We start from the raw sequence: 11,158 nt of genomic DNA, 5'->3' as shown, positions 1-11,158 counted from the left end.
TTCTGATAGGTGTGCGGTTAGATCCCCTCGTGGTCTTTGTTTTCATTGATGGTTAATGATCTTGAACCACTTTTCATGTTTGTAGTTACCATCTTTATATCTCTCAGTTTTAATAATGAAATAAGGTTTATAGGTTTGCTTCGAGATATCTTTAGTTTACTGTGGTGATTTATGAAGTTTAGGCTCAATCCGGAGCTCTGTGGAAAGCCCCAGGTAAAACTTTGAACACATGAGATCCCTAGAGAGGCACGCACTTGGGCATCTTTTCGCTCTGCCCGCTAGATCTCTAGCTGCTCATCATTGAGGCAAAGATAACTCCGTGACTCCATATCCAGAAGAGCAGGGTGTTGGGACTCACAGTTTAATAATGGAAGAAACTTGTTTTCTTAGATATTTCAACTTACTGGGTAAAATGGGCTTGGCTTGAATCTTACTTCCCTTAGTATCAGTTCTTAGGAAAGAGAGTATTGGTGACAACCTTTTATTGTTCTACCAGGCATTTGAGACATACTCTCAATGTAGGTGAAGCCAAATTAGACTCCCACTCAACTGTCCACTCGAGGAGCTTTATCTCCTTTCTTCTAAGAAGAAAATATTGCAATAATCCAGAATTAATATAACACCTCATGTTTAGAAACAACAAAGTAAGCCAAGAAAGTTATTAGTCAGTGGCTCTTTGATGGATCTAGCTGTAAGAGGAAACCATCTAGCCACTAAATGTATTTATAGAGAAATCTATTGACAATTTGGTTTCCTGTACCCTAATTAGAGGCCTATTGAGACATAATTCTTGGGGGCAGGCCCTGTGAGACCATATTGCTGTGAGGCTTCCCAAATCGCATAGACAGTTTTGGAAAACATGACTCAGAATCTGATACTTGTAATAGATTACAAGTTCAGAAACAGTATATTTGTAGGATATTAAAAATCCAGGAAAGAAGGATCAAAAGTATAAGCAGAAAGCTGAAATGTATGGTAAAACTACTGTGGCATTTTTCCAAGTTGCTGATTTTTTATAATGATTTTAAACGTGTCTGATAGAGTGTTATTATTGGGCTTCCTGAAATGAATAGAACTCGTTCTTGATCTAGAAATCAACTTTTTATTTTCAAGGATCAAATTGCTCATGGAAGTAAATGAATCTTCATTTGTTACAGAAATAAATGAGTCTTATGAGGTAGAAATGATTTCTTGGCTCCTCTAGTATATTAGGCGTTATTGACGGGAGGGTCACCGAAGAGGCTTGGGAAGCAAATGATGACATTGCTGAAATAACTGGCCGCCCCCCGTCTAGAAATTACCAAGAAGCAATGAAATCTGCTGACGAGGCTGTGCAGTGGTCCCATACCTTCCAGAGTTTGTGAATACAGCAGAAGGTCATGTATCTTGAACACAATGTTAAATAATTTGTTAGAATGTATATATACATCTACATTCTACTCCATGCCATTAATACATACAGAAGATCATTCAGAATAGAAATCGTGGAAACAGGACAGCCGAGCAAGACAATAGTGCATACACCTGTGGGGAAGTGTTCTTGCAAAGTGTTTTTCATTTTCAGTGCAATTACTATTATACACAAGAGCTCATAGAGTTACTGTCTTTATTTTGTTTATTTATTTATTTTTAAAGACTTTATTTATTTGAGAGAGAGAGAGCCAGCGTTCACAGAAGCAGGGGGAGCAGCAGAGGGAGTGGGAGAGGGAGAAACAGGCTCCCCGCTGAGCATGGAGCCTGATGTGGGACTCGATCCCAGGACCCCAGGATCATGACCTGAGCCGAAGGCAGACGCTTGACACTGAGCCACCCAGGTGCCTGAGTTACTGTCTTTAGAAAAAGAAAATCTTTCAGATATACTAATTTCTGAAGGCTCCAAATATTTACTCTTTTACTTAAAGTTTGTGCATGTACCCTTCTACTTAGATGTTACGCACATTATAAAATACTTAAAACAGAAATTTAAAAATGAGAGAAAGTTCATATAGGTAGAAGCTAAAATATTTTTTTCAGAACATCGAGTAATAACCCCTGAGAACATGTCTCAACCATTGAGGATAATTGGAAAGGACAAATCAAGGTAGGGCAATTTTTTGTAGAAAATATGGTCACTCTGGGCAGAATAGGACATACTGATTGTCACTGATGAGTGGCCAATTTAGGGATGACCTAGCTACAGAATGATGCCATAATTCATAACTTAGGATGTAGTATTTCCATTCCTTTATTGCTATAAAAAGTCATGTATTATTAATTTACTTTCTTTGTAAATTTAACATATAGTATGAATGAGTTCTGCCTGTAACATTTAAGCTATTTTCTCACTATCTGTTTTTACCATATCCTCTGAGTTTTTAGTTGAATTCACAAGATACTGGATTACTTACTATCTATGCTTAACCTTTTTCTTTTTTTTAAGATTTTATTTCTGTATTTGACAGAGAGAAAGAGAGCACAAGCAGGGGGAGTGGAAGGCAGAGGCAGAGAGAGAAGCAGGTTTCCCGCTCAGCAGGGAGTCCGTTGTGGGACTCGATCTCAGGACCCTGGGATCATGACCTGAGCCAAAGGCAGTCGCTTAACCAACTGAGCCACCCAGGCGCCCTATGCTTAACCTTTCCTATGAGTTTCATCAGTCCCATTTATTCCTCTTGCTTATAATAGCAAAACTCAATATTGCCAAACAGTACAGCAAATGCACATTATGTCCACTCCTAATAAAATATTCTATTAAGTAATTCTGATAGTCATTATCAATGAATATGAAACTATCAGTTACTAATATAAAACAGCATCTTCATAGGATTCACAATATCAGTAGAAGTCCAAACACAGAAGTCCCTCCAAAGTCCCAAGAGTGAGGAATATGATTGTCTTTGGAAACTGTGTACTAGTGGGTATCTACTTAATAGTGATATTTGTGGGTCAGAGCAGAGATGCATGTTTAGCTTTGAACACTCTGGGACACTATATAGAGTTCTGCAATATGGTTGGTATCATCCTGCACTCACACCAGCAAGTTTTGAGATTTCCAATTGCTTTACATCTTGACAACATTTAGTGTAGCCAGTCTTTTTTATTTATGCTACTGCAGCAGGTTTAAAGTGGTATCTCATTGTGGTTTTAATTGGAATTTCCTGATGATTGGGGCACCTGGGTGGCTCAGTCAGTTAAGCGTCTGCCTTTGGCTCAGGTCATGATCCTGGGGTCCTGGGATGGAGCGCCGTGTCGGGCTCCCTGCTCAGCAGGGAGTCTGCTTTCCTTCTCCCTCTACCCGACCCCCCACTCAGGCTCTCTCTCTCTCTCTCAAATAAATAAATAAAATATTAAAAAAAAGAATTTTCTGGTGATTAATCATGTTGAATATCTTTTCTTATGTTTATTGGCCAGTTATTATCTTACTTTGTAACAGTCTGTGCAGTTCCATGCCCAATTTTTAAATTTAAAAGGTTTGTCTTTTTCCTTATCATTCTCATAAGCATATTCTCATGGGCTTGTTGGCTATCTGTGGATCTTACTTGTTGAATTTCCTGTCCAAATCTTCTATACCATTTTATTGAGTTGTTTGTTAGTTTATTCTTTTTCTTCCCAGCTTTATTGAGGTATAAATGACACATGAAATTGCAAAATATTAAAAGTGTACAGTGGGATGATTTGATATATGTATGCCTTGGGAGAGGATTGTGAACTTATACTTGAAAGAGTTCCTTATGTATTCTGGATACAAGCCCTTTGTGAGATAGAGACATGCTGAAAATATTTTTCCCAGATTATGGTTTGTATGTTTATTTTACGCAGTTATTGGGTGTCATGTTCTACAAATGTTCATTATTACGTCACTTGGTCATACCTTCTATGCCTTTATTGATTTTGTTCTTCTTGTTCTGTCAGTCATTAAGAGAGAGTATATAAATATGCAAATTGGACTGTGGATTGGTTTTATTTTCCCTTTAAATTTTGTTCCTTGTTTTTCCACAGTTTTTAAAGATCTCTTGTGAGTATACACATTTTTTATTTATTTTTTATTTGGGGGTGGAGTGGGGTGGGGTGGATTTCTTTGATACCCATGATGCAATGTCCCTTCCTGTCTTCCACAGTATTCTTTAACTGACAGGGTATTTTTTTATATTAATGTAACCACCCCCATTATTTTATGCTTAGGGTTTCTGTGGTAAATTTTTTCCACCCATTTACTTTGATCCTGTCTTTTTAATTAAAGCATGTTTCTTATAAATAGCATAGAGATCTTGCTTTTTTATGGATTTTTTTTAAAAATGAATCCAGCATGCTATTATGTGTCTTTTCATTAGACTGTGGAGTCCATGATAGTCAATGTAATTAATGATACAATTAATTTAAATCTCTTCTGGGCTTTTGCTTTTAACTTATACCATTTGCTTTTTGTTCTTTGCCTTATTTTATGATGAATTGCATAATACGTATGATTACATTTCTTCACACACGTGTACACACATGCACGCACACCTGTGTATATGTACGCACACACATGCATGTTTGTAACTGTACCTCAGCATGTTCCTGTTTAGTTGCTGTAGAAGAAGTGACAGTGTGCATCTTTAAGCTGTCCTGTTCTGTTCTCAAGTATACTGTTACATCCTGTTCTGTTCTCAAGTATACTGTTACATCCTGTTCTGTTCTCAAGTATACTGTTGCATGAACCATGGAAGAACATATACCTCTATAATCCTCTTGACTCCCTTCCCACCCACCCTCTGTTTTCTTGTTATCTTGTGTTTTATTGACATATTTACCATAAGACATTGGTACATTTCTGCATGGAGCATGAGCATGCTCGTTTATATTTACCTACATTGATACCTTTACAAATATTCTCCATTCCCTGCACATCTGGAACTCCATCAGGCATCATTCTCTTCACCCCAAAGAGCTTCTGTTAGTATCTCTTGAAGTGTGAGGGTGTGTGAGAAGATCTTTACTTTGCTTCCCATTGTTAAAGACAATTTCACTGGATATAGGATTCTTAGTTGACAAGGTTTTTTTACGTGATATTTTTCACTTCCGGTGTTCCCATTTGTTTTGTTTTCTAGTTTTCCTATCTTTGCTGAAATTTAATATTTTTGGATAAGTTGTCTACCTTTTTTACTATATCTTTATCGAAACTACTTTATCTTTTTTCTTACACTTTCAATATCTGGATAGTTCCTTGTCCTGATTCTGTTGATTTCTGCTCTCCTGATGAGTTGCTACTTTCTTTTTCTTCCCTGTCTCTTCATCTTCGCTCATAGGCCACACCTTCTGCATAAAAGTCACACACTTTCCTCTTGCAGGCAGCTGGAGTGGGGCCTGAGCCAGTCAGATAGGCAGTTGAGCCCTAGCTGGGCTGTGTTGCAGCTTTAGTTTGGTTTGGTTCCCTACTACCTGCGGACATTTGCAGATAGGACCAGTCCTTTCCCCTGGAAAGGGTCGAAAACTTCAGCATTGGTAGAATACTGGAGGTCTCTCTGTTGTCACTGCTGAGCTACCCACTTCCAGAACTGTGGGAGATGACTTGCTGCTTTCAAGCTGAGATAGATAACAGATGTTTTTGGTCACTGGGAGGTGACTTTTGCCCTTCTGTCCCTTGTCTGTCTTTAACCTAAGGGATCTCTTGTTCCTCCCGTGGTGTTTAAAGGCCTTGGTCTTGCACTCTTTTAAGGTGTGAGGTGTTGATGGGTTCTCTAGCTCCATTGTCCAAAGTTGGCAGTGCCAGTCTGGAATTACTCTGAGCTCTTCCACCTGGTCCTGCCTATTGGGGGGACCCACCCCTGGTCAAAGAGCTGTTCCTTTATACTGGGCCCCAGCAACACCTGGCACTGGCCACACGGTCCTCCTCTGCTGCGCCGGGGGAGGATCCGTCTGGAAGAATGGGCCACGGGTGCAGACTCTGGTTCTTCGGGCACTCCCAGTTCCACAGCAGTTTGGGTGGTTTTACCTTTCCTTGTCTCATGGTCTGCCAGGAATGAGAACATGGACCTCTTGGCTCATGCAAACGGCTTGCTGCTTTTTGGAGCTTAGTTTCCTTTGTGTCTGTAGATCTCTGATTAGGTTTTAAAACTATGACTTTGTAGCTTATCCAGTTTTTCAAAAATTATTATCAAGGTGAGCTCCGTGATCTCTTCCGGATTCCTCCATCTGAAGTTTGGCTTATTCTACCATGTATATTATAGCTCTGCATTACAGGGCATCAGGGTCCATGGGATGAATGAATGCATACGTGCATGAATGACTGATTCAGTACCACCCTCCATTTAATGCTGTCCCTTACACCTTACATTTATATAATCATTTTCAGTTTTTTTTTTTTTATTTATTTGAGAGAGAGAGAGAATGAGAGATAGAAAGCACGAGAAGGAAAGAGGGTCAGAGGGAGAAGCAGACTCCCTGCTGAGCAGGGAGCCCAATGTGGGACTCGATCCCGGGACTCCAGGATCATGACCTGAGCCGAAGGCAGTCGCTTAACCAACTGAGCCACCCAGGCGCCCCAATCATTTTCAGTTTTAAAAGCACTTTTATACGTTTTAATATACGAGATGATAGAGCTAACGTGTATTGAATCTCAGCTGTGTTTGAGGATAGTCAAACACTTTACACAACTTCTCTCTTTGGACCCTCAGAATCCATGACTCTTCTTCCTTCTCATTACAGAGCAGGGAGATGAAGAAGGTGGGCGTTAAATAGAAGTAGCAGATCTAGGATTTGAGCGAAGGATTTTCTGGTTAAAAAATACCAGGTCATTAAGTACTAAAATACCGTGCTTCTCTACTTATTTGTACATCCTTCTGCTCAGGGGAAAATTGTGTGTGTGCATGCGTGTGTGTGCGTGTGCGTGCGCACACGCGCACGCGTGTGTGTGTGTGTGTGTGTGTGTGTGTGTCTTTTCACTGGAAAGTAGCATTCCAGGTCAGTAATTCACAATTCAGTTTCTAGCAGTAGACCTTTCACTTCTACACACCAGGCAGGACTTCAGAAACAATTACATTAACATCACTGAGAGCAAAGACTGACAAACAGCATATTCTAAAAATCGGAGGGGTCTAAGGGAAATAATAACCTGGGACTTTTTAAATTGTAATTACATTTTAATGTTATAACTTCTCTTTTCCCCATAAAAAGAAACAAAAGAAACTGGGATCATGAAATGAAGAGTGAACTTCTGTAGATTTCAGCTTTAATATTTAGAATGTCATAACATAGAATAGATCGAAAGGATTTATTGGGGATTATTTTTTCCATTCTCTGTATCATTCCACTGAGTCAGAAAAGTGGGGGGACATAGCAGATTTAACCCACTTTTAGCAGAAATACTTGGTTATGGTGGATGGACTTCATCGCCTCTGGACCAAATAAGGCCTTTTTTGGGGGGAGGGCTGTGACTTAGGGGGCAAGGAAACCCTGTAGGGGAAATACATGATGTTTTTGCTCATTTGGAATGGGAACGTGGAGGATTTTCATCTCACACTGCCCACACCCTAACCTGTCCTGTTGTTCTATTTTTATTATAATGCTTCTCTCAACCACATTTGTCACTTGTTATTGCACAAATCTGTCTCTCCCACCCTGAATATGTGCATCTAGAGAAGTGAGCTGGTCTCCCCTGCCCAGGCTTGTTTGTGCAGCACAGCGTCTTGCATGTGCTGGACGTCCCCTGAGCGTAGCTGGGGGAATGAATTCCGTGCGCAGACGCCTTGTCACGGCACTTTGCGCGTAGCTAATGTGATATGAATAGTAGCCGCTGTTCTTTTTCTTCTAGTATCAAGAGATGAACTTTGGTATGTAAACTATCACTACCATGTTATAGAGTGGAGGGCTTTATGGATTGAAAATTTTAACTCAACATGCCAAAAGAAGTCCATGGTCAGAGGGACGGGCCATTGATCTGGTTTCACTTGGGTGTTTCAAGTAATTAATTTGGGAGGAAAAAAGTAAAAACCCAGTTGTAAACTTTGAACCACAAGACTCTTGCCTTACTTTTAGCTATTTCCCATCACAGAAACTAGGACTGGATGTTTACTGAGTGAGAGATTGCAGGTATGTGTGTGTAGTTTGTGCACACGTGATTGTAGGTGTGACAAAGAGGGGTCTGGAGGCAGTGTGAGCAATGTTTTCCTGAACCCCAGTGCCCTTGTCTGCAGCCGTTTTCCTCACAGTGTGAGAGAATCTCTTTAAATTGTTAGGATCATCTTTCAGAGTCACTTTCTAGCTCCCTCCCCGCCACTCCTAACACCACCCCATCTGCACCCTCAGATTCAATAACTCATGTGATTTCAGTCATTTTACTAGTATCTTAATAATCTGACACAAACAAGATACCAGTACCAAATGCTCAGGACATCTAGAAAACCCCTGCGGGCCTTGTATAAGGGGCTCCTGTATTTCAGATGTTTAATCTGGAGGTTAAAATTGACAGCGAGTATTTCTGCTAATTGATACGCCAGAGATTTGCAATCTCAGTGTCCTTAATAATAAGGTCCTGCTGGCACATCGTGGCAGGATTGTTAGCACGATGGGCTGCACACTAGTGAGCTCTGACGTTACCTGTCAGGCAGAGCCAGCATTCCCTTCAGAACCCGGTGTCTCCTGTTGAGTGTGCCGAGCTGGACAGAATGTGGGAGGAAGGTGTCAGTGGGTAGCTGATAACACTGTGGGTTTCCTCTACCCACACTGAAATAGCTCCAGTGGTGGAGACAGGCTACGCGATACCAAAAGCAATTAAGAGAGCACACAATTATTTTGTTTTTCTATTTTTTTTTTTTTTTCAGCTGGAATAAGCATGCTAAAAAAATCTGCAAGTCGGCCTTGCTTTTCACACTTGGGCAGACTATGTGAAAGCTTTTCTTGGAGAATTTGATTTGGTTGATTTTTGCATTCTTAAGAATGGAGTTATTTGTTATCTGAAGAGTTGGATTATTTATAACTAGGAGCAATTACAGGCTTTAGAGCTATCACCCGCTCACTGAAGGTCTTCTTTGGCTGGTAGCTTGTGAGTTTTTGAGGTGTAATTTGCTTTTTATATAAAATACTCAATTCAAATAATATGGTGTCTCAGTTTCTCAACCTTGCAGTTATTATGAAAATCTACAAATCTAGACATTCTGCCAATATTAATTTGTTTGCATGAAGTCGCGGAAATTTTGGAGGAAAATCATCATTCCGGATGAGTGTACTGTCACTGAGCACCATGGCTCACGTTTTCTTGCACTCCTTGTACCTTGGTTGTTTCCATTCCTGTAAAATGGAAACACTTTAAGGTGTCCATTTTCAATTCAGACTGATATCGAATACATGAATAAATAGCTATGTTGTACGTTCTTCCTGAAGGGAGGCATTTTAAATACCTAAAGCTGGACTTTATTGTTTCTAAAGGTAAAGATTGTGTGTTCTTCATGGTTACCATGACAATTATTATTCTGATATTGCTTGTTCTAATTTTATTTCTCTTCATTTAAATGGAAGTCCTTGTTGTTTGTTTGTTTTTCATTTCTCCCCCCGCGCCCGTGCCTACAGAGCCCTGGGATTCTGAAATATAAACCATGCTGTGCACGCAGTAGAGGAAGGTCTGAGTGGGAGAAAGCAGTTTCTGTGGTTTGTCCAGACTGTCTCACGGAGTCTGATTTCAGGAGCTATAACACTTTGAAAGGGGACATTAATTTGGCTGTCTGTCGTATTCCAGAAAGGGAGACACAATGTTAGAAAATACAGTTCAGTTGCCCTGAAAGAGACAGCTTGATGGGAGTTGGATTTATGTTATAAAATCAGGAGATAAATTCCTTATTTCGAGAGATTCTCTTTAGAGTGTTTATTAATAATCTGAAGCATTTCTTCTTTGTCCTTGGGGAACAGGACAAACTAGAGGACACAATGTAGGCTGAACGGGGAGCTTTCTAACGACTTCAGCAATAAATAAGAACATGCAGGACATGTGGAATGACAATAGTATGGATTTCGTGTCAGGTTTACTAAAACACAGGAGGATATGCCCTTGGACACCTTTCAGAAACCACAAATTGAACTCTTAAGTGTTCCAACCACCTAAGAATAGCAAAGGGATAGGAACTGACTAGCTGCTTAGTACCAGTGATAATTATTCAGTAAATGGAAAAGAGAAATGGATGTCGCCAACTCCTGTTTTCAGAATTGAGATACGCGTCTATATGAAATGCCCACGTGTTAAGGAACAGCCTGGTGAGCTTTGCCAAATGTGTACGTATGTTTAAGCAACATGTCGGTGAAGGTACAAAATACTGCCTTTGCTCCCTTGTCCCTTTCTCTCATCTCAGAGACAGTCACGGTTCTGGCTTGCATCTCTGGAGATTACTTATACCGCATGTAAATGGAATCAGAATGCTGTCACTCAACAAAGTTTTTATGCTGTATGAATTAGTAAGTTCATTGATCATAACTTCTGAGTAATATTCTAGTAAATGAATATATCACAATCTTTATTCTCTGTGAGGGATGTTTGAGTTGCTTCAAAATACTGCTTTCATAAATAAAGCTGCAACGACTATTCTGATAATCAATCCATATTTATGGATATATATTTTTATTTAAAAAATAACACCGGAATGGAATTGCTGCATCATAAAAAGTAATAGTAAGTTTATTTCTTAAATACCAAATAAATTTCCAGAGTTGTACAAATTTACATCCCCATCAGTAATACATGAAGGGTCAGACCACTGAGTACGTGTTCTGGGATTCACGCATTGCTCGTTAGTGTTTTCCCACGGTAGTGGCGTGCCGTGGCACCGTCCTGGGGGTCTGCCAGCGTTTCTCAGCTGATGAGTGGTACTGACCATCTTCTTCTGTGCTTCTTGGGTGTGGAGTCTCTACAAGGTTTTTTGTTTGTTTTTTGTTGCTGTGGTGTTCCCCCCCCCCCATTGGCTCTCTTTTTCTTTACTGATTTGTTGGATATTCTTACACATTCTGTATACATGGTTATGTCAGAAATGTGTATGTAAATATCTTTTCTCCTCTGTCTTGAGACTTGCTTTTTCATTTCCATTATCTTTTGATAAACACATTTTTTAATGAAGTTCCCTTTAGCACTATTTTATGATTGTTAACTACTCCTCTATGCTTTCTTTTGGGAACTATAATTGTGACTTGTATACTTCTGTCTGTGTTACCTTCAGTGTAT

This window comes from Eumetopias jubatus, unplaced genomic scaffold, assembly GCF_037043125.1.
Source record: "Eumetopias jubatus isolate StellerSeaLion01/CBP00866 unplaced genomic scaffold, mEumJub1_p1.0 scaffold_17, whole genome shotgun sequence".
In the NCBI taxonomy this organism is placed as follows: Eukaryota; Metazoa; Chordata; class Mammalia; order Carnivora; family Otariidae; genus Eumetopias; species Eumetopias jubatus.
The sequence above is the reverse complement of the archived record's forward strand: the minus strand, read 5'-3'. Positions refer to the sequence as shown.